Source organism: Phodopus roborovskii, unplaced genomic scaffold, assembly GCF_943737965.1.
Source record: "Phodopus roborovskii unplaced genomic scaffold, PHOROB, whole genome shotgun sequence".
NCBI classification, from domain to species: Eukaryota; Metazoa; Chordata; class Mammalia; order Rodentia; family Cricetidae; genus Phodopus; species Phodopus roborovskii.
In genome coordinates, this window is record NW_026126459.1 from 15,087,412 (window position 1) to 15,112,023 (window position 24,612).

The 24,612-nt window shown below is 39.1% G+C and overlaps 1 protein-coding gene and 1 pseudogene across 1 annotated transcript in view; one reads left to right on the forward strand and one right to left on the reverse strand.

Annotated features, from left to right (window-relative positions):
• Positions 1 to 24,612, reverse strand: part of Slc2a13 (solute carrier family 2 member 13) — a 291,506-nt gene that overhangs the window by 100,289 nt on the left and 166,605 nt on the right. The gene's annotated exons all lie outside the window — the stretch shown is intronic.
• Positions 4,816 to 5,819, forward strand: LOC127225977 (protein orai-3-like; annotated as a pseudogene).

Below are 24,612 nucleotides of genomic sequence, written 5' to 3' on the forward strand. Positions count from 1 at the left end.
CACACATTGTTATCTATAGAACAAGGGTATGTGTATCCTCTCCAGAAGAAAGTGAACATCAAATCTAACAAAACAGAAATATTTAGGAAAACTCAAGTATGGAGAAAGAACAATTGCTAATTGTACAGGTATAAGACTAATTGTACCAATATAAGGAACAATAACATAAATGAAGAATAGTCAAGATGCATTTCCATACCATGAGGTTAAAACTACAATGGTTGTGTTTGATCATATTTAAAGCAAATCAATCAAGCAAAACAAAATTGAATTTTCCTGAATATTTTCTTTCTGTACTTATATTAAAGATATTTGATTGTGTATGTTTGTATAATTTTTGCCTGTTATAAGGATAGGGTTTTGCATTTTTAATAAGGTGAACTACAAAAGAACCTCAAGTATGCAGCGCTGAAAATATTTGGTACCTGCAATATTACTTCATGCTCGAATCTTCTCAGTGTTTTAGTGACAAAACATGAGACACCGAACAAAATAATTTTCAAACAGACCTATGGACAGCTAAGCAAGACTATTTTGATATTTAAAATTTTGATTTAAAACTCACAAAATTGCCAGAGTTAATTTAGTGAATGTGAAAGAGAGTAATAGTAAACTAAGTTATTTGAGTTTACTTAAAATAAAACATTATACAAGTACAAAAATAAGGTGTTATTAGAGCTTTAGAGGCAACCTATAATCAGACACTGTCTTGTGATTCAAAAACCCAAATTCCAAAGTTATCATTGTGATATGCTGTTCATGGAATATTAATCTTTATTTGCAGAATATTTATTTATGGGTTGGGTACTGTTGCACTCAAAAGACTCACAGATTAGTATTAGAGAATAAAATGGAAACAAGTCATTTGACTTTATAGTGTGGGGTAAGAAATGGAAGAACAATTTCATTTGTTGTGTAATGTCCCATGATATCTCTGAAATTTAATAGTGTGTGGCCATGAAGGATCATAGGGGTTTTCTAGTAGGCATAACAATTGGGAATAGCAGCAAAGGCAGAACAGCTGGAAAGATGGAGATGTTTTAGCTAGAATCCCATCATTTCATGTGGACTGATGATAAGGTACATATAATAAACAGAGGCTGCTCACTGCCCTCACCACACACCCAGTGAGCAGCTCCTAAATGTAATTATGGTTGGGCTCTGTCTTGCAAACAATGGAAAACTCAAATGGAATTGAGAGAGAAATCATAAGAAGACCTGTGTTCTGTGAACAGACTGCTCTGGGGGACTTCTAGGTAAGATGACAGGTTAGAACCTGCTTCTGTCTGACCTGGGGAAACAGAAGGAGCACAGAAGAAAGCCTCCAGTTCCATGAAGAAAAGTGGATGAACATCAGAAACCTGCCTGATCAGCAGTAGGACATTGTCAAGTGGAAACAGAAGTGTCAAGAAGAAAGCCTTGCTGAGCACAGCTCCAGCTATGTGGTTACTCAGCAGGGGAGGAGGAGCAGACTTCTAAAGTGCTATTGGCAACATGGATCCTGCAAAATCCAGAACACCTTACCTGTTGCTGCTTTCAAAGATGCTGAGATAGATAAAAAGCCCACTTAAGATCTCAAAATTGACAAAAAGGACCAATGACCTCAAACAAGCAGTTGAATAAAGCAAGGAAATCATTCAGGACCCGGAGAGTAATGTCAGTGAGACACTAAAGGAACAAAGTAGGAATAAAAGAAAGTTCTGATTATGGGAGCAGAGAAAGAAAACAGGGTTATGAGAGGAATATGAGTAAAGGAGAAAAAGAAAGCCTATTAAACCCAACATAGCGAACTAGAAACACACTAATACCAGTACAGTAGAAAGGAAGAACAAAGGGCAATTCAGCCAGCTAGCAAAAGAACTTTCAAACTTACAAAAATTGGCTAACTTTCTCAAACATAACTTAAATTCAAATAACCTCCACTCACTAATAAAAATCTGCAGACTGGCTGACTGAATTAAAAAGCAAGATTCAAGTGTCTATTCTCTCCAGGAACACATCTCCCTGGCATGCATTTTTGCGCGCGCGCACACACGCATGCACACACACACAAAGTCAAAGGAAGTCAGATACCTGAGCAAGCAAATGAAAGTGTCAAACATATGCATTGGGGGTGGGGGTGTTGGAAAGACAGCCTTTTCAATCAATGGGGCTGAGAAAACATGTAAAAGGTTCAAAGTAGAGCACAAAAATAAATTCTAATGGATCAAAGGCCCCAAACTCTGAAACTGCATGAGGGACAGAAACAGAAACACTTCAAGATGCAGCAAACGTAAGACTTTGCCAAGTAGTACTCCAACAGCACATGGTGTGATTGTAAGGGATGACATAAAGATTTGTAGAAAATTAAAAAAGCTTCTGCACAGCAAAGAAAATCATCAGTAGAGGGAAGGGGCACTACATACCACAGGAGATCAGTATCTACTATCTATAAAGACCTCCAAAAATTAAATACTGAAAACCAAATCCTCATATCAATAAATGGGTCAATTAATTGAATAAATGGGACAGTTCTGAAGAAAAGAAAAAAAAAAAAAACAAAACAGCAAATGGCCAGTAAATTATTGAAAACATGTTCACCACCATGATCCATCAGGAGAATGCTAGACTGCTTTGAGATCTCATCCCATAACCTTTATTTTGGAAGGCCATGGAACTGTACTACACCATATTAGTGCTTTAATATGTGTTACTGCTGCTTTTGTGCATTATGACATAAGTCAATTTTTTAAAAAAGTATTATTTATTTTTACTAGTGTACTTTGTTTTTATAGGCTGCCATGTCCTCTCAGGATGTTCTCATACAAGGATGCAGTATACTCTGTGTGAACACTGCCCAGGCACACCACTGCCCTTTCTTGACTCTCCCATTAGTTCTCTTTGCTCTTCTAGGCAATTCCACTTACTTCACGTCACACACACACACATGATTTCATTATCTGTGTATTATGACATGACATTTATCTAGGAACACAAATGAGGGGAAACACGCAGTATTTTGTCTCTAGGAGACTGGCTTAATTTGTTTAATATGATTGTCTGTTGTTTTATCCATGCTCTTGCAAACAATGTAACTTTGTTCTTATTTCATCGACCATTTAATGTGACTGGGTACCACTCAATTTGCTAACTTCTAAGAATTTATGTAATAGTTTAAATTTTCAAGGGTCTGGCTCTCCATTTAAAGCATAAAATCATAGGAACAGAGAAAGTATTTACATTTAGATGTGAAGGAAGACTCTTTTCAAATTCATTTCCTAACATGAGTCAGACAAAACATGATCTTCGAAAGCTCCCAGGGCTACCTCCAGTTATCTCACACTTACCATCTCTTCTCCCAGTGATGGAGAAGCCCCAGGACTTCCTGTGCCCACAAAAGACTCTTTCCTAGTTTTGTGGAGAGGCATAAGAACAGAAAAGATGATGCCTGGACATGCGCCGTTGTTTCAGATATGGCATGTGCCTTCCCAATTTGAATTTTAAATAACAGGCAAAATAGCTCGAAAAAATACAGCATGTCTTAAGAAGCAGTGAAGGAGTATTTTAACATAATTTACATACTAAAGCAGTATGTACATAAAGCATTCCTTAAGAGCCTTCAAAAGTATTCTTTAGCTTCTTGAGGCCACAACCCTTTCCACTTCTGTCAATCATGTAGATTAAATTGAGTTAATTAGATTTATTTACCACAGACTATCAAAATAATTTATTCTTATAATTTAAGAAGATAAAAGCCTATCATATATATATATATCCTACATATATATGTATATATATATATATGTATATGCATTAACAGTGGAAAAAGAGGTCATGCATTTTAAAGAGTGGGAATAGGTATATAGGGGGTTTAGAGGGAGGAAAGGGATGAGAGAAATGTAATTATATAATAACTGTAAAAACAAAATAAAAGAAGCTTACAGTCCAAGTAACTTGCTATAGTCAATATGGATGGCTGGTAAAAGAAAGGAATATGGTAAACTGTGTCAGTTGAGACAGAACAGAAAATGATAGCGGTAATTTTCTTATAAAATGAAAAACAAAACAAAATAAAAACAAACAAACAAAAAACCTCTTCTAGCATGAAACTATGAAAATGTTGCTGTAATAAGTCAAAATAATGGAACATGTACTTCCTGGCAGTGAGGGCTGTCTTAAGTAGATCAGGCTGAGAACAATTAGTCATGAATAGATTAACATGGTCCCAACCTTGGTAGTCCCAGCATTATAGACAACTTGTACCACTTGTCACTGTTGCTGGTCTGCTTCTCAACGACATGGGCTATGTTTGGACTGCAATGAGGTCTGGTCAATGAGAAGACTAAATAAGCCCTAGAAGGTTCACATTTAAGTTTCATTTTGGGCTCTTTTATTAGCTCCTAAGAAAACCAGCCTATTTTTATAAGCCATATGTAATAGTGTACTGATGTCATAATTTAAAATGCCATGATAACAACCCTAGAATTTGAGAAGACAGCCTGAGCTAGAAAATAAGATGCCATCTCAAAACAAATGGATATACCCTCCAATCAAACACGTTAACAACAGCAATGAGAGAAAGACAGAGTGAGGGAGAGAGATTATTTTAATTGAAAACTATTTTCCTATTGATACAAAATAGGAACAAAGTAAATCAATAGTATTAAAAGGAACATATTACAATCAAGATATAAAAAGCTCCTGTTCTATTCCTGTTGGGGCTGCTGCGCCGCCAGACATGGGGTCCCGGTAGTGCTTGTGCCAGTCCTTCTTGGGGTCCCAAGGCGCCTCGGCCCCTCCATGACCATGGGCGCTGGTGGTGTAGCCGCTCTCAAGATGAAGGGCGGCAAGGATGACATGGGCGAACAGGCCCTGTTGAATCCGGAGTTGGACAGCCCTGTGGGCTCTGCCACTACCCCGAGTTCGTGCACCGAGGCTACCTGGACCTTAGGGGGCCAGTCAGCACTCTCTGAGGGCGCTCAGCTGGCACCACCTCTACCTCTGCCGGGCTAAGCTCAAAGCCTCCAGAGGCATGTCTGCTCTGCTCTCGGGCTTTGCCATGGTGGCCATGGTGAAGGTACAGCTGGAGAGTGACCATGACTACTCACCAGACCCGCTAGTGGCCTTCAGTGCCTGCACCACTGTATTAGTAGCTGTGCACCTCTTTACACTCATGGCCTCACATGTCTGCTGCCCCATATTGAAGCCATGAACAACATCCACAATCTCAACTCTGTCCACCAGTCACCACACCAACGACTCCACTGATATGTGGAGCTGGCCTGGGGCTTCTCCACTGCCCTGGGCACCTTTCTCTTCCTGGCCGAAGTTGTTCTGGTGGGCTGGGTCAAGTTTGTGCACATTGAGGCACCCATGGACAAACCAGCTGCTGTGGTGCCTATGCCCCAGGTGCCAGGTGCCACCAGTGACTGTCTCCCTTAGTTTAGCCTCCAACATCACACCATCCTCTGCTTCTATTGGCACATCACAGCAGCCTTCCAAAGCCTGTTCACCCTGGCCAAGTGTGTGGTGGTGCCCATGGGCCTGGTTGGCAGGCAGCCATGGCCTCTACAGCAATCATGGTACCTGTAGAACTTGTGTTTATGGCCTTTGCCCTACATTTCTACAGATCTTTGGTGGCACACAAGACAGACCTCCACAAGCAGGAGCTGGAGGAACTCAATCGCCTGCAGGGGGAGTTGCAGGCTGTGTGAGCCTGGCTTTAGACTCTTGCAAACATTAACTCCTTGTCTGCAAGAGATGCCAGTGAGCTATAGACCTCATTTCTTGCCTAAGACTGGAGCCACCTCATGTAAGCTACTCTCAGGTAGAGGCCAAATTCCTGCTCAAAGTCCCACACTCCCAGGGATGTTCCCTGTCATCATGGCCCAGTGGATTTTGTAAGCTCCAGTCTGCTTGGCTGGAGAATCAAGAGAGGAAGTAGAATGGTTTAAGTCTAAGTAGGCCTTAGCGGGGTCTTCAGTGGTGCTGAGCAGTTGTTTGCTCCTCTACTAGAAAGTGACATGCCTGCACCACTGTCCTCCAAGGCAGTCAACCCTTGCTTTTGCACAATCTATTTTATAGTTGGCACTCTAGGAGAGATTTATATCTGGGATCCCCATTCCTGATGTGGCTGCTGTAGAGGATCTGGGTGTTTGTTGTAGGATGAACCACTTCCCACTTGGTGACTTGTGGTTGTGCCTGCCACACTGCCCAGGGCTCATCGGGCTGTCACCCGCTTTGGTCATAGCTGGGGAAGAGGAATCTTTGAAGACTGAGGGATTGTGCTGCTAGCTTGACTCCTCAAAAAGGGTTGGGTGAGCTTGTAAGGGAGAAAATTCAGCATTGAATTTTTGATGCAACTTGTCTTGTTAATAAATTATGTCTCACATAAAAAAATATAAAAAGCTGTTTTAGAACAAAACTTTCAAAGGCATGTTACATAATCTATGTGAAATATTACAAATGCAAGATACAAAACCAAAGATGAATGTTAGAAAAGAAAATAAAAGACATAATTCAAAAAATCATGGTACTCCTTGGAACAAGTAGTTAATAAACACATTTAATACATCATAACAATTTCCAAAGTTTAAATACTTTTATTAGTCTTTGGGTCAAACAAAGGAAAAATGTGACAAAGTCCCTCTGTCTTAGCAGTTCCTATTGACATTCCACCTCTGTAAACACAGGAAGTCCCTCTGTCTTAGCAGCTCCTGACATATCTCCTATGTAGACCATAAGAAGAGCACATTCTGCCTCACCAACTTGACTCTCCTTTATCTCTAATTCAGAACAATTCAGAAGCTCTCTAATCTAACCTTCAATTCACCAATTTGATAGAGTAATCATTCATTTTTTCCATAAAGCATTCTTCCACTAGATGCAGAACACTTGACATTTGGGCCCTCACTTAGGCTTACATCTCCTAACTGTAGAGCTGTATGGATATGGCTATGCATGAATGATCCAAACCCACTTGTATGTTACTGTAATTACATAATTTAACACTCAATCAATAAAGTACAAATACTGAAAGTATTGTTTTAACCATAATTTAACCATATGGGTAAAAGAAAAAAGTATAATTTAACCGTAAATCAATAATATACAAACCATAAGAGTATTATTTTAACCATATGGCTAAAAAGTATAATTTAACAATAAGTTATTGAAATACAAGCACTAAAAGAATTAAGACCAGATCCCTGTTCCTTAGAGATGCACAGGGGATAACATCCTGTGGGACATCATGATGATCCAGAGCTAAATGTGGAGAAGTGAAGTGATTCTTGCCCTGGGTTTCTTCTCTGGTTTATTTTAGCCTTTGTTATTTTGAAGGAAAATAAAGCCTGAAATTCACAGAAAGTGTGGGTGTAGTTTACCTAATAAAACCATCAGGGTCGTTAAAACAATGGGTGTGCTGTTAAGGAGCAATGGGAAATAAACAGCCAAAGGTACACTTAAGTCCTATGCCCTTAATAGTCTCAGTAAACTGGAGCACGTGGGTCCTAATTATGTCAGATGAGAGGGCCTGCCCTCTGCCTATCAAGTTTCAATCTCTCAGGTGCTCTAACAACATGCAGGAATGCAGGAATCCAATTCTTTCAGATCACCTGGGAACTAGAGTGCAGGTTGTTTTCCTTCAAGTCTTGTGCTCCTTAGAGCCTGAGGAGGTAAGGAGTAAAATGAGGGGACACCATCTTCCATTCTTCCTGGCTCACCCTCTGTCTACTTTCTGGCCATTTATTATCCCACAGAGATTTGTGACCTGTCTCAGTTTTCTTTCTACCCATTCTTTGTCAGGTTCTTAGAGGGGTGTAGCTGTATGGTGGGTCACAGGCACAATAGTTAATGACCAGAATTCCCTAAGCAAAAATAGTCTTCCCAGATCTGCACCTCAATCTCCAACTACACAATTCTTCAGAGTCTCCTCTCATAGATCACTCCTTCCACTCGCCACCATCACTAATGTCCCACCCCCTCCCCCGTTCAGTCACCATATGTTGTCAAGTAGGGTATGTGGCCGAAAGATCCAAAACCTGTTCAGCTACTCAACCAGCTGCCTCCATCTCTTAATTTATTAATTTAAGGTCTGGGATCAAGACATTTATTCCCAGCAAGTTTTTAGAGGGGATATTGAAGCTTTGAAAACTGTTACCAACCCACATCAATGATCATTTTTATATCACTCTTCTTCAAAGCCTTTGCCTGTTAACTTTGTCATATTCATGTCACAAATCACAAGTATTTGTGTTTGGTTTTTCCACTATGTACTTTCAGTTAGCAACTGAGCGGTCTACAAGAAAAAAAAAAGTGTACTTGAAAGTCCCCAAGATGAGGGATTTCTCACTCACCGAAGAATAATTCATGGTACTCATCATGATCTGTAATCCTGGGTCATCCTTGAGAAGTGTAACAATCTGAAGGACACACTTTGACCATCCATTTTCATAATTCATGAACTCCAGTCAGCACTCAAATCTCCCACTTAGAAACTCATTAATATTTGCAGGTGATTAATATTAGCCACCTCTTCTGCATTTGTTGCTTAAGACATTTATTTTAATATCCCTGGAAATACATATCACTTTTGTCTGACATTACAGTTACTTAAGCAAATATACCCACTTATTGTACTAAATTAACACTCCTGGAAGAATAGTTCATGTGTAGTTCACTTTGCAACTGCTACCAGTGGCTGCTGATTCTTTATAGGTATCTACTAAACATTTATGCAAAGCAAATGAATGAGATGATATGACCATAGACTCCTTTCTCCCTATGTTTATCTTCATAGACACATATCATTCATGGAACACAAAGCTTTGCCTTTTTAAAGTGCTTAATGGAATGGTTTTCTAACTAAATTTGAACCTTTAAAAATAAGTATAATAACATTGATTTAAAAAGGCATTCCAGCAATCTGAAGGGTTTGCAGATATTAAAAAGGGAATAGGATGAGATGGCAGAGTGGAGGATTTGTCCTGAATACCTTGGCTTTTCTCCCTGCTACCCAGTGCTGTCCTGTCTGCATTCAGCCATAGTCCCTTCCACATCACTGGCCCGCCTGCATTTCCAGTATTCTCATGGTCTGAGAACAGGACTTCCCTGTGTTAGTTACATGTTGTGTGAGTGCATGATGTGTGTGTAGGCACATGCATGTACATGTGGAGAAGAGAAGTTGACGTCAGATGAAGTTATATCAGATGTCTTTGATTACACTGACCTTATTTATTTATTGAAACACAGTTTCTCTGATCTTGAAGGTTACTGATTAGCTTAGGCTAAGTAGTAAAGTCCAGACTCTGTCTGTCTCTACCCCAGCCCAATGTTTATATCATTCCAATTGGCTTCCTCATAGCATCTGACCTTTACATGGGTACTGGGGATCAGAACCCATTCTTCATGTTTGGAGGGACAACACTTTATCATCTCCCCAGCCCCCAAGAACAGACCTTTAAAATGACTATATATAACTTAGTGAGATTTTTATTCTAACAGTTACAGAAACTATATTTCCCTTCATCGTTTATTGTATCTTTAGCTTCAACTTGTGTCTGTCTAACACATCTCATTAGAGCAGGGAAGAGGAATAAAGGTGACAGTCTATTTAGAATTCCTCTCAGGAGTCTTAAGAGTTGGAGAAAAGGGCAGGCCATGACATTTGCTTCAGGAAAAGCACTGCTCATAGCACTGACTATCAAAGGCGATAAGAAAAAAAAAAGTATTTTAAGCTGTGATGGCCTCAAAAGTTTGTTGATAAGTAAAAGTTTGCCAGATTGTTTTTATCCTATGTAAAAGTAACATTTTAGAACATGTTCACAAAAAGAATGATTATGTAAAACTACATACTTTAGAACACACTACTTATGACTCCAAGTTTCCAAGGAATCACAAACTGAGAGGACAGATCAAGAGTATGCAAAACCATGTAGAACAGAGCTCACCTATTAAAACAAAGGTAAGCATTCAGATTCTATTTATGCACGCCTTTTATACATCTTTCTGTTTCTAATTTTCTATGATGTGTACATATTACCTACAATTTTCTATTAAGTAGTAAAATCTCATAGATTAGAACATGCCACATATCCAGGCTCCTTCAGCCCCAGCACTGATCCAAATCCACTATTAAGTGAAGCATATTCAAAATAAACACAAGGAACAGGCATATATTTGTTAGTCTTTAGAAGACTAGTTTTTCTGAAATACAAAACAGAAAATAAGATACAGGAATGTTCATGATGATACAATGCATTTTAATGTAAATGTAATAATAGCAAAATGTCTCAATCTGATGCAATTAAAATGCATTTTCTGGATCTATTATGCACCAGACACAGCAGAAGCTAAAAAGATGAAGGGTAATTTAAATTCCATTGAGGGAGACTACCAGGCCCTAAAAGCTAAAATGCCAAAAGAGAAGATAAAGTGATATTTGAACATGAGGACAAAGATTTATTCCATCTCACCACCCAAACAAATAATTGGTGACTTTAACTAACCGTCCTCATTTCTTTACTCAACACGTCTAGGCTGTGCTTGGGTACAGCTCATCTCCCATGCTGATTCATTCCCCAAATTTAAAGTTTATCTTACATTATTGCCTTTCTATATACTTAAGCACTCTTAAGCTTTGTTTGAAATGAGGAGAGTCTAAAAGAAAGGCGTTTGAACTAACATGGATGAATTTTATTTCTCTCTTCCCAAATATCAGAGAAAGAAAGCAGATCAATTTTTAATAGCCTGGGAACTAGTTGAGCTGGAACAGCCCTGGGGAAAGGAACTGCAAAGAGAAACCTGACATGCCCATGCATTATTAAATAGTAGATTAGGATGTCTGTTTGGTATGGGCAAGCTGACAGCACGGTGCTCTTTGATGTTTAAATAGAAAAGCCCTAGACCTGCTTGATTCACTCCAATACACACATGTCACATCAAACACATTTGTACATGCTCTGTACTAACCTCTGTGTTTTTTGTATAAAAAGTACTTTCATTTTCAATTTCTTTTTCTAGAGGACTAAAGCCAAGGAAACTTACCTCTGTCCTGGGAACTCAGTGTCAGCAAGAAACACAGACAGGCTTTACTGGAGTTACCCTTTCACAGACACTGAACAGAGAGGGAAGGAAGCCCTCTACCCCCTCCATATTATCACAATAAATGGTGTGTGGAGGAATTACTGAATACTGAACAGGAATTGTTTTCATTTACTGTTTGTTAGATCTTCTTGGTGTTTTAAGCTAATATCTCACTCTGTAGTCTAGGCTGGCTTTGAACCCATTTAGTTTACTATTATGGCCTTTGACTATATGGCAGCCATCTTCTAGCCTCTGCTTTCTGAGGGCTGGAAGTACAGGTGTGCTCCATCATACCTACTCCAATTGACTTCCAGTCCAGAGTTATTTACTTATTCACTTTGACACAGTTATTCTCTAACCCACATTAGCCTACAGCTCCTAATCAGAAGCCTGACCTTGAACACACATTAAATCCTGTTGCCTCGGCCTCTCCAGTGTTAAGACTATAGACATGTGTCAATCCACCACTAAGGAGTCTTTCTTAAGACGCAGTATTCCAGTATTCTCTTCTTTGCAGCTGCCTCTATTCTTATAACCAATTCTAAAGTCTCTGCTAATATTACAATTCCTTGGGAAAGTGACATTGTTCCGTTCTGAAGGTCATTAGTTTGTTTTGTCTGATAGCCTTTAAAAAGATTTCCATTTTTTTTTTCCTTCTTGGCACAAAGGCAGAAGAATGACAGCATCACTTGTGTGAAGAAAAGAGAGCATATGCCTGGAGCAAAGAAGTGTGGTGGCCACCCTTACCACTGCTTCAGACCAGGTGTTGGCTTTGTGATAAATGTAGAGAAAGATGGGGTGGGTTGACAATTTGGACAGAGCAGTGATCAATAACTCCCCTTCTTTTAATTTTAAGGTCAAACCCAGCTTGTTCCTGCTTCTTCCTCCTAGCCCTAATACCGCCCCCCCCCCCCCAGCCTCCTTGGAAATGCTGGAGAGCTCATCTAACAAGTGGGAGGCTGGAGATAACAACAACAAAACTCATAACAAAAAAAAAAAAAAAAAAAAACCCAGACTATACTGGCTTAGCTATAAGCCATGGAGCATCTATGAGGTCATGTAAGAAGCAGTGTTACCTGGACAGGCTACCTTCAATGCCTAAGGCCTGCTGCCCACTTAGCTTAGGGGAGAAATGATCCCAAGATTTTATTGAGACAATTTAGGGAAACCTTTACAATTAGTGGCAGGTGCAATATTTTACAGTCTATAGAATAACTCAGGAAACAATATTAAGTCATCTTCAATCAAATAATTATTAGGGATATAGAAAACCTGAAGTAATATGTGATGGATAATTAAATGGAATATATATTTCAATTTGTAGGAAGAAGTTAGCCACTTGTTTTTAACTTAAAGAAATAGAAATGTAATTAAAGACTGATGTAGAAGGAAATTCATGAGTGCATTGCCATTGTTACCATGTTATTTATAGAACTCTGGCAACAAAACACAATGTGACAGATACAATACCAGTCTCCCTCAAGTTTCCATTTCCACATCACCTAAATGTAATGCTGTTCCTTTGTGTGGTTAAAAAAAAATACTGTTTTATATAGAATTAAGGCTGCTAACCAGATGGCACAGTGTTGAGATAGACTGGCCTGAATTATCCAGGTGGGCCTAAATGAAATCACAGGTTTTCCCCACATTCAAAGGGAAGAGGGAGGAATCAGAGGGCATATGGCTATAAAGACGATGACTGCTTACATTGAAGACAGTGTAAGGGAGGGTGTGAGCCCATTGAGGTTGAGGTAAAGAAATGGATTCTCCAAGTTTTCAGGCTGAAATGCAGTACTGCCAAAATAACAAATTTTTGCTTATTTTGAAATCTCTGCCACGTTTCTGATACACAGGGCTATACAATAAGGAACTGATGTTATCTTGTAGCAACAATAAGGAAAACTCAATATACCCACTGCTAACCCTGCATTATAGGACTAGCTACACAAATTATGACTGATTCATATAAAAGTACTACATGGATAGTAAATAGACATTATATAACAGTGCTATTATGTGAATTTAATGCTGTGAGTCAAAGTACACATGTATACTTAAAAATAAAATCCCATCTATGAGAATTGGGATTTCAAAATTATATAAAATATTCATATTTTTCATATTTTAACCCCATCAAGTAACCAAGTTATTAAGAATTCTCAAAGGTTCAAGCACACTTCTTTTAGATCTAACTTTGAGACACATGTAGATGGCTGTGTCTGAGATATCTCCGCCATGATTACCTACCTCTCCTCTGAAAGACTGAACTTCAGTAGCTCTATGATGACCACAGGCATGGGGCCTATCCACCCACCCACCCACCCACGCACTCACCCATCCATCCATCCATCCATCCATCACAATTGCTTCTTGACTCAGACTTCAGTACTGAGTTCAAAACACCTAGGCCCCTCTCTTGCTAATCACTGCATATTTCCAACCCTTTTCAGATAAAACCTTATCCAGTCCATGGGTCCTCTATAAAGCATGAATGGTTTCCTGGTATGTCTAACCTGAGGCTCACAGATGGCTATATTCAAAGAGCTAGCTATGAGGTGGTCCAATGCAAAGCCATCCGATATTTTGTGATTGAAACACAGCAGCAACAACAAACTCAGTTGCCCAGCTCTTGAATGTAAATTTTGTAGAGGACAACATTATGTCGCAAAGCTAAAAGGCTAGGCTCAATTAGGAGGTGGAAGAAAGCAGGTGATTTGCAGCTTGTTTTGAGAACAGGTATGAACATCTCTAATTTGTTACAGAAGCCCTAGATTTCACCATCACTTCAGTTTACATATTAGAGAGCTGCAGTGTTGGAGAAGTGAAGAACTTGTCTGAAGTTAGGGAATATGGGCTTTGAGTGCATCCCTGCTCCTAAGTCAAACTTCTAAAATCTATGAGATTAACACTAATCTACAACCTTGTCTATACATTCACTTGGATGTCCACATTCTTATAATTGGCTTGATGATCACTATTCACTGTGTCTGGCTCCTTTTGTAGTATTTGTACATGCCATAGGAGAACAACCTTTTCTTGGTAAATGAGTTTACCTGAGTAACAAATATGGGCTCCTAAGTAGTTTAGTCAATGTCCATCAATTCAGACAAACTTCCTTCTCTCCCAAAGAGAAAATCTATTAATGTTGACCTAAAAAACTGTAAATCACCAAAGAAAATACATCTTACTCCAGCTTGTATTTCTATGTCTCCACACAGATAATGTTAATACTGTAAGTAATGGGGCCCTGGCTGAGGCATCAAGGCTATCACTCTGACTCACTCATCGGCAAGGCCACAGGACTATCTCTTCTCACTCTTGCAACATCTTCCCTCTCAGGAACAGAGAAAGGAGCTGACTCAAGAGCTGACCCAAGGGGATCCACAGAACTGCCTGTTCATCTCAGTTCATGGCACATGGTAGGATAAGCCCTGCAGAAGCAGGAGGCAGCAAATGTGTTTGCAGCTAGACTCATCTACATGGTGAGATGTGCCTAAGAAAATGAAGGGAATAGAGAGAAAGGAGAGAAAAAGAAGGCTTTGCAACAGTGGGGAAAACATTTTCTCTAAAACAAGGGAATAACCCAAAGATGATCAGAAAGGAGTTATACTAAGCAGTCATATTACATTGTTGTCTCTGTTTACAAACCCAAGTTGTAGGCAACATCCAAGAAATGAGCAAAAGAATGCAAATCCTGGCATCATGCTGGTAATTCACCAGAAAAATTTAAGCTTAATTGATTATAATTTTATTATCAATGTTGTTTAAATTACTCTAAAATCAATTAACATGTTTCTTTATTATTGAGATATAAATATCACAGCAAATCAAGCTCTTATATAGTCTCTGCTAGGAAAAACAGCCCATTAAGTGGGAGATGCCAAATGATGCAAAAACTTAAAAAAGACATCACAGTCATTCAAAATGCTTAGTGATGCTCAGGGTGGAAGATGGGGGAGATCTGTCAATAATGCTTTATTCATGTTAATTTTATAGAAAATAAGTTGTTTTAAAATTGCATATCTTTTGCAACAAAACCCACATTTAATTTAAAAGTATGAAGAAAGAATAACCAGAAAAACTGACTATTGTAGAATAAAGATTATATGTCTTTTTATGGAGAGAGAGAGAGTGCGCGTGTGCATGTGTGTATGGGGGGGTGATCTAGTTTTAAGTTTTCACTTTCAATCACAAATGACACATTATACATTTATTTTGAGGCACTTTATATATTTGTTTTGAGCCCATCTAGTACTATTTTCAATTCTGGATGGAAATGGTAAAGCACATGCATTGTTTTTATTGGGCAGTAAACTAAATGTTACAACTAACCAGTGTATTAGCACCACAGATACAGAAAATATGGGTGTAAACCTCACAGTAAGATTATCTTCAAACACCTTAGCATATTCAATGAAGACTTAGAGCAACACTGTAGATGCTCAGTGCATTTGCCTTTACAAACACAGCCCTGAAATATTGCAATCCAAGTCTCCCATTAAAGTATCATAACACTTGGGCTATGCACACAGAAACAGCTATTGGAACATGCATTCCAAAGGCCTTGAAGACATTCAAACTGTAAATTAAAACATGCCTATGCTAAGATGAATGTTTATTTTGCATAATTTTGATTTGATGAATGATGGTTTCCCACATGATGAATGCAATCCACAGCCCACTCAGGAAGATGATCAGTAAAAACAGACACAGTATTTTCCTTGATTTCCTTTAAACTTTTAAGGAAAGGTTTACCCAATACCATTAATGAGCACTAGAAGGGTATAAAATTCACTTTTGAAAATAGTTTGTTCCCTAGTTGCATTAATACAGCTTAAATTTTGGTATTTTCAAAACAGCTCAAATATACAAGACAGTAAAAATTCCAACTGTGAATTTAGTAGGGAGGGAAACTAAACTGAAACTCATCCTTCATGGGTCTTTGCAATATACATGCCTGTTACAATCAAACGCAGCACCAGCAATCACCCAGCTCAGTACTGATTCTTAGCCAACCCTCATTATATACATGTTTCTAATAAATACCAGCCTTGTAAAGATTAGTAAATAAAGCAGGTGGAAAAAAGGAGGGCAAGAGGGCAGAAAAGAGAAAGAAAAAAAGGAGGGAATAAAAGCAAGTGCAATAAGATAAAAATATGGTATGCTCCCAAAATTTGTCTTACAACTACCTGAAGCTAGCAAGGAGTGCCCTATAATGTTACTGAAGGACACTCAGACCACTCCCAAGAGCCCTGGCAGGTGGTGACTCTACATCAGCCTGGTCTCCTTAGGATGGGACCATACTATACAAGTACTTTCCAAAGAGACATCTAATGCCTACAAGAAAATAACAATGCTCAGTGGGCTCAAAGAATCATCCTAGTTATGTGGAAACCTCTGGAATAAGAGGCAGCCTATGACCTTTGGTCCATCTTTCTGGGACTTCCTATCATTTTCATTATTTAAAAAGACAAGTCAGTACCCCAAGGTTGAACTGTTAGTCAATCACTTTAGAAGAATGTGAGGGTATTCTTGTCGGCCTGCACAGGCTGGGTTGTAGGTTAGCTCAGATGAGCTCTCAATTTCAGAGTCGCACTCCAGACCCTTTGGCAATTCCCACTGCCTGCCTTGAGCACAGAAGAACCAGATGCATTCCAAGCTGATATCTGATGAAGATGTTCAGTGCTTCTACAGGGAATGGCTGAGGATTACAGCCTCTATGTCAAGTGCAGTGCTGTGTGGCTGGAAATTCTCTGTCTGCTCTGTCCAATCTGGCAGGAACTTGCCACTTGCAACTCCTGAGAACTGGAACTGTGGCTGGGATTTTACTTAATTCAATGTTTTATTCATTGTCATTAAAACTGCCACATGTGGCAAATAGTATTCACTGACCAAATTGTATCTTCATTTTGCAGAAATGAAAACTAAATATTGTTAAAACAATTTCTCCCTCCATCTGTAATTATTGCTTATATTTTGACATATTGTAAAATTTTCTAATGAATATATTTAGTCACAAACTGCATATGTATTTGAATACATATATATGCAATATATTGACATTTTGCATAGGTGTACAAATCGAATCATTTTGTGTTACTCTATAGTAATACATGATAATACATGTGGTTTTTGCTACATGTCTGGCACACACAAACATCTGGCAGGAATTGGATGTTGTTAATTTCAGCAAGCATTAATAATTAATAGTTGTAAGAACTTTCTTATCTTAAGAAACCATTATAAGACTACCATTTTTATAGATTGGCTTTTTTTATATCTATTTGTATTTTGTTCACTTACAGACTACTTCACTTGGGATAAAAATCTAGAACTAGACAGGATGAATTGAATGCTTCTTTTAAAGACTGTGAATGCCTATCTTAAATTACTGACAGAAAGAACCCATGAAAAAATGACATTGCTTTGAAAATATTAATGAGCTTTATAAACAGCTGTGTTAAAAATCGTCAGGGGGGAAGAGATGATGATAATGATTTGTATTCTACAGAGGAGATCTTAAGGTTACAAATATCTTAATCAGTCTAGGACATGTCTGTGTTTTATCATAAATGACAAAGAACACATCCATGTGTATGTACATTTGGAAGGATGCTGCACAACCTAGAGCCACCGGCTTCTCCCTTCACTACAGATGGCTGACTATCCCTGAACATCAACACCAGGCAAATGGCTGGCTCGACTTTAGGGCCATTTTATCTGAAATACCCCTGCTTTTAAATTGAGGAATCCTGCTCAGAACGTGATATCTAACTACTAAGGAGCACACAGAGAAGAATTGGGACATCACAGGAAAGCATGGGCTGCAATTCTCAGTCTGGGGTGTGTAATCATGGAAAAGAACCAGTGCCTCCCACACTGTCACATCTCTCTCTCTGACATTCTCTTAGCAGGAATAGATTTAATGTGCAAATGGAGTGACATTATACATTTAAATCATTTAGATATTCAAAACGTCCTTTTTCTTTGTATAATGAAATAAAAGACGAAAGGAAGAGAGGGAGAGGGGAAAGAAGGAGGAAGGAGGGAAAGTATATATGTAAAAGAAAGAGTTATTGTTAGTGCCCCCTCAATGTCCTTATTCTTTCCAGCACAGTGTAGTGCACTTAATGTACCACTCCCATTGCTTACAGTGAGTTAGCTAGCATTATAGCTCTGCTATACTTCTTGGAAGACATCTGGGTGTTTTTATGCTCTGCCAAGTGTATTTAAATGTCAATCAAAAATTCCCTAACCATGATGAAGTCTAGGAAAAAAGTGCCTAAAGTGGGTTTAATATTTCAGAGGCAGGAACTTTTCATTAGCCTTATGGCTCACATATGCCAAACAAGGCATCCTCCTTTACCTCAACAAATAGAAAAAAAATGATCAATATAGCAATTTTATGAATACATGCACATGCTATTTTAGCTGTAGTGTGAATGAAGTCAATGATATGGGTGATTTTCATTCAAAATCAAAGTATTATACAATGGAAATAAAGTCTCTTCAGACATCAATATCTTACAAACTGTATTGTATTTCCCACTGAGTGCCATGTAAAAGGTTAGCCAATTCCAGGAGACATTTGTTCACAAAGTGCTCATTTCCTTTTTTCAAAGTGAACAAAGTTAAATTATCATACTTGGGAAATATGTATTAAGGAAAAGAGACAGCAGTAAAAGGCCACAGGAATAACCAGTCCAATTAGCAAATTTGGGTTGAGAAATAAGGATGAAATCTAAGCTGATTTGATAGGAATAGTCTCAATTACTCACAAAAAAGTCTTCAAAGTGTTATGAACTCGATCACAGTGTCTAGTTCATTAATTTGGTATAGGATTCAATAAGAATACAAAAAGATTTCAGACATAGGCTTTAAAGTTATCCTTTAAGCAAGAGACTATCCTATACTTTAAATACTTTGGTGTGAATACATGAAACATTGGTGACTAACCATACACTTTATCCAGTGGACCAGAAATTCCTCAGTGTCAGAGGATCGGTTCAAAACTGGCTGTGGTTTTGGTCATCTAGGGTCTCTTCAACGGACTCCTTGAAAATGCCTTCTAGATACTGATTGTTTGGGAGAGATGGGGGCAGCTCATGCCAAGAGCTCCAAAGGTCTCTCCTAACTCTAACCCTAACCCTAACCCCAACCCCAACCCTAACCAAACTCAAAAGCTCCATGTTTCAACATTGGCCTCTCCCTACTGGAGGGGAAAATGTGAGCTTGGAGCATGCAGAAACTATCATTATAACAAGGATGCATGTTCCACATATACACAAACACATTGGCACACACACATACATGCATGCACATGTGTTCAAACATAAATGCACACACCCACCCACCTGGAAAGAAGCAGCCGAGCCCAGAAATGAAACCTCATTTGAGCTGTTCATGGAACTTGAAGCAAGAGCTTCTAGACTGTTCAGTTATGAGACTCCTTGTATTCCCACTGAACTTAAGATTTCCTTTACTCAGGACTAGTAAGAGCACAGGACAGGCATGGTAGCTTGAATTCCCATTCAGCTAGACCAACAAAAGACAAAACACCTTTAGTGGCTTTCTGGTTAAATTCCAGATTTTATGAGTGTCAAGGAATCCCAGACTATGAGTCTCACGGACTCACCAGAAACAGTCACCGGCTCCAGAGATGACTGCATCTGTGATGTTTACTTATGGAAAAGGCACAGGGCAGAATGCAAGATCTCAAGGGGTAATGACTGGAGGGTAACAGGCCCACCTTTCTAGGAGTTTTCCACCCCTGCCTTATAAACAGAATGTGTTTAGTGTTTGTGACAAAAAATGTTACACCTGTGAAGTCCTGTCTAAAAGATTTTGTGCCAGGGTTGTAATATGCAACAAAGGTGTCAAATGACGACTAAGTACCTGCCTCAGACTCCTGAAATGACAATAGGGTTTCCCACATAAATAACAATGTCTGTGCAGTTTGGCCACAGTGAGATGCTCCTGTCACATAGACTCTATAGTAGTGTGGACGATGGCTGTCCTCAGATGATTAGTATTTGTCATTCCCGTACAAATGCTAGCCAGCCTTCTCCATGGTAAGCAGTCATTTGTATCTCCTTCCTGCTAACTTCTACTTTTGCAATCTTCAAGACTTTAACCTGGATACTCTTTGTTAAGGCAACTGCCACTCATGTGCCATGTCCATGGTGAGGGTTGTGTGCTGAGGTGAATATGCTCTCAGATAGTGCAGATGTAGCCTACTACCAGTGGACATGTCTCATTTCAGATCTTGGCTCTTCCCTGTATGTCCCGTTCTTCTTTGGCCAGGTACACTTAGACTGCCAGCTTCGGTAAACAGGAAGATGTTTATCTTTATCATCTGGACATTTTTAAACACATCTCACCTCTTCAAAATATATTTACTAAGTGAATAGCTACTCCACGTTAGAAAATTTCATGATGTGGAACTAGTGAAGACAAACACTGCCTCCCCAACCCAACATTGCCATTTCACTGTAGCTGCTCTTTTGACTCTCTCTCTCTCTCTCTCTCTCTCTCTCTCTCTCTCTCTCTCTCTCTCCATATATACATATGATTCCTTTTTGATGGAAATTGAAACCATGCATATTGGGCAAGTGCTCTACCACTGACCTACATTGTTAGCCCTTGAAATGTTTAAAGACTGGGTCTTATTGCATAACTCAGAGAATGTTCTGTCAAAGGCTATGATAATAGGCATGTACTACCCTACCTCACAGCAGTGACACTTTCTGACAGACACATACAAATTACCTGGGTGGTCATAGAACAGCTACTTTAGTTTCTCAAGCTAAAACCTGATTTTTCCTTTGGTTACAAATCACTAAAGTATCCCAGAGTTTGAATAACAGAGTTTTCTTAAAAGAAGACTACCTTGCTGTTGTTTTGGAAGCAGCAGTGGTCATAGAATGGTTTTGTTCTCTGTACTACTGACACCACACTGAAGGAGAGCTCCCCAAAAACACTGGCTTTCATCTCTGCCTTGATGCTCTGGCCACTTGCCACAGTTCCCAGCTGCACTCTGCAGATCCACAGCTCATGATGCTTCTCATCCAAGCTGCACAGTGTGCTAGGAGCCTGGCAGCTTCCCTCTGTGGGACGCATGGCTGCAGATGACTAGTTGAAAATAAAACAATTCCAGGCTGCGTATATTGTCAGGCTTCTAATTAAGTTCCCAGATGAGTGACTGCATTTGGTGACTTTTTTTTCCCATTATCGTTTACAAACATGGTCTAGAAAATGATCTTTAAGTAAGACATTTGGAATCAAAGTAGGTAGATGCCAATGAGTGCATTTCCTCCAGCATTAGTCCTATGAATGCTGCTGGTTTTAATAATGGCACTATTTTTCAGACAGCGAAGCCTACAAATATTAATAGTCTAAGACATATTAAACATAGAGGAAATCTCAGGAAGCAATCATGAGTAGCCTTTAGCTTAAAGAAACAAGACTTCCTTTTTAAATTTAAGCAGGCATTCTCATGGTAGCAGGCCTATACATTAAAATGCTTCTAAGAACCTATTCCTAAGGGTAACTCATTTTACTCTCTCTCACAGTGAGTTCCTTTTGGAAATTTTTATTTAACATGTCTTGGTTTTGATTAATAATAATTCCCTTCAGGTTAAATTGTATTGGGTACAAAAAGAAACCCATGCTAGTTCTAAAGTGAGATGAAATAGCCAGTTAAGGGCAGAATACCCTAGAATCTACAACTACAATAGCAATTGGGTAAATTTGTGCTAAAAATTCATCAATACTGAATAGTTTACTATTCTTGCACATGAGGAACTTTTGTTTGTTTGGCCTGAGACTACCTCTGCCCAGCTTGTGGTTGATGTCACACCCCCAGTCCTCAAACCTGACCATCATCACCAATGCTTATTTCCTGTTTGTAAGAAGAAACTAGGGCTCTGGGCAGACTGAACTATGAATTTCTACTCAGTCCCTCCTACTCCATGAATAATGGGAAAGTCTGTTATGTGAAGGTGATCAGATGAAATATGTATCACACTGCTCCTGCTATGGACTGGATTTATATGCAAACCACACACACACACACACACACCGAGAGAGAGAGAGAGAGAGAGAGAGAGAGAGAGAGAGAGAGAGAGAGAGAGAGAGAGAGAGGTACACATGCTAAGTATGCAAGAAAACTACCTAGTTTCCTTAAAGACTTTATCTTAGCTGAAAGACATAACTTCATCTCACCAGTTTCTATGACAGTAAAGTCTCTTTCTGTCCTTCTGGGTCTAACCTGCACCTTGTTGCTGGGCAACCAAAAGGATGATGAGGTGGAGGTAGACAGTTTCAGTTGTATTATTCAGACCAAGTAACTATTAAATCAGTTACTGAAATTTGTATGAAGGTGAGCAATGTTTAAAAGGGCAGGGTTTGGATGTCTTTTGGGATTATCTTAAAGGTTCATAAAGCAGAAGTGACGATGTGTTTCCCCCCTCTCTTCAAATAGGAAAACAGACACAAGAGTCATGGAGGACAACAAGGTAGCTCATTTAAATGATGCTTGGCAGCACCCATTAGGAAATAAAATGAATTATTTAATGCTCTTTTTTACAACCAACTTATTTTGTGTTGTTTGGTGCTTTGGATTTTGAGAAAGGGTCTCACTGCTCTAGCTCAGGCTCCCTTCAATCCTCCTGCTTCAGTCTCCAGGAGCTAGGACTGCAAGCGTGAACCACAGGCAGGGGTTAGTTCTAAGGTTTTGTAGTTTAGATTTCTCCCTTTGTATATAATGAACTATTCTATAGAAAAAAACTAGGCAAATTAATCCATAAATCAGATTTAATATGTTTGAGTACATTTGTATGACTTTATAAAAATGGTTAGAGCTATTAATTACACTTTAATAATCTTTCAGAATTTTCTTCATATTTTAAAAAATATATAAAAAAGTTTTTAAGATAAGAAAACCATTCAGTCTTACAAGATTTTATGTGTGTGGAGAGGGCTAGTATGTATTTCATCTGTCAATTATTTATAATTTTATGAATGTACACCAAGACCATAAAATGATAAAAATTGAACATGTATATTGGTTATAGAAATAGCAAGCAATTTAAACATGCTGGTTCAGTCTTATGAACAGAGAAAATATTTGGTTATTGTGTAGTGGAAATCAGATGCCCAAGAAGCCCATATAAGCCTAACAAAGCCATACTGTGCCCAGGAGATGCTACTAAGAGAGCATAGAAGTTGCCCACACTGTATGCTGTGGTTGGACTGTGCCTGAATGCTTGGCTCCCAGCTGGTGGCACTGCTTTGTAAAGTGGTACATCTTCACCGGAGGGAGTGGATCTGAGAGCAGGCCCTGAACCCTTCTAGCTCAGTCCAGTTTCCTGTTACTCTCTGCTTCCTGAGTGTAAATGCAATGTAACCAACCAGATTCCTGCTCCTGCCACCAAGCTTTTCCTGCCAGAATACCCCAGGTCTATAAGACAAAGTAAACCTTTTTCCCTTAAGACGCTCTTCTCAGGCTGTTTTATGAAAGGAACAGAAAAGAATCCAAGACATACACAGTGGACCTTCAGTGGGAATCTGAGCTGGGTGACAGTGGTACCTGTGTACACAACACCTTCACACTGCCATGGAACATAGTGAACACATGCAGCACTTTCCCTCTGTGCACATGGTCTGACATGTGGAACAAAGCATGCTAAAGCTCTGAGAAGTGCACAGACCTCCATGAAGCCTGCATTATTATCTATTACTTCCTGTTGCAATAAACCTGTCTCCCTCCACTCTCTGCTGTTTCTTAGAGCTCTCTCCATGTCTGAGTACTGAAAGAGACCCTCTAGGACTAGGCACCCAACCCCTATGCTTTCTTTCCTGCTTACTTTACCCACACCCACAATCAGAAGTTTTGTTAGCGGAGCCTCCATGCAGGCTTCAGGGAGGTTCAGGGTTGGAGGAGGGCATGCTGCAAATTTTATGGACAGCGAATGCTGGGTTAGAAACATACAGTCCATCAACTGCAGAGATTGGAGATAGAGTAACCCATTTCTTATGAATTTCACTCCCCTGCCCTTTACCTTATTCTGTCAATAACGAGGAGAAAGACAGTTACATGAAAATGATTTAGACAAATCAGGATAAATATATGCATACAAAAAGAAATATTCAGATATCTTTAATCACGACAAACAGGAATGTTCTATGTTTGATAGTTATCCATCAATCCCTAAGTATTTTAGACAATGTGGGGGAGGGGCAGCTGTGGCTGAGAATAACTGTTGAGAGGTAGAAAGAAACAGGTTGAATGGCAGAAATGAGGAAAGCAAAATTGTTGAGATCGGTATCAGACATGAATTTCCTGGGAGGGTAGGAGGAGGAAGGAAGGGAGTGAGAGAGGGAGGAGTTTACACCTATCCAGGTTAGTAATTTCACCATAGATAGACCTTAGTCAAAGGAGGGGTTGGAGGCAAGAGCAGGATTTGATGCTTTAGAGTGGGGAAGAAAACAAACAAACAAAAACAAAAAACCCAAAAAGCAAAAGCAGTTTTTGGAGGGGGATTCTAT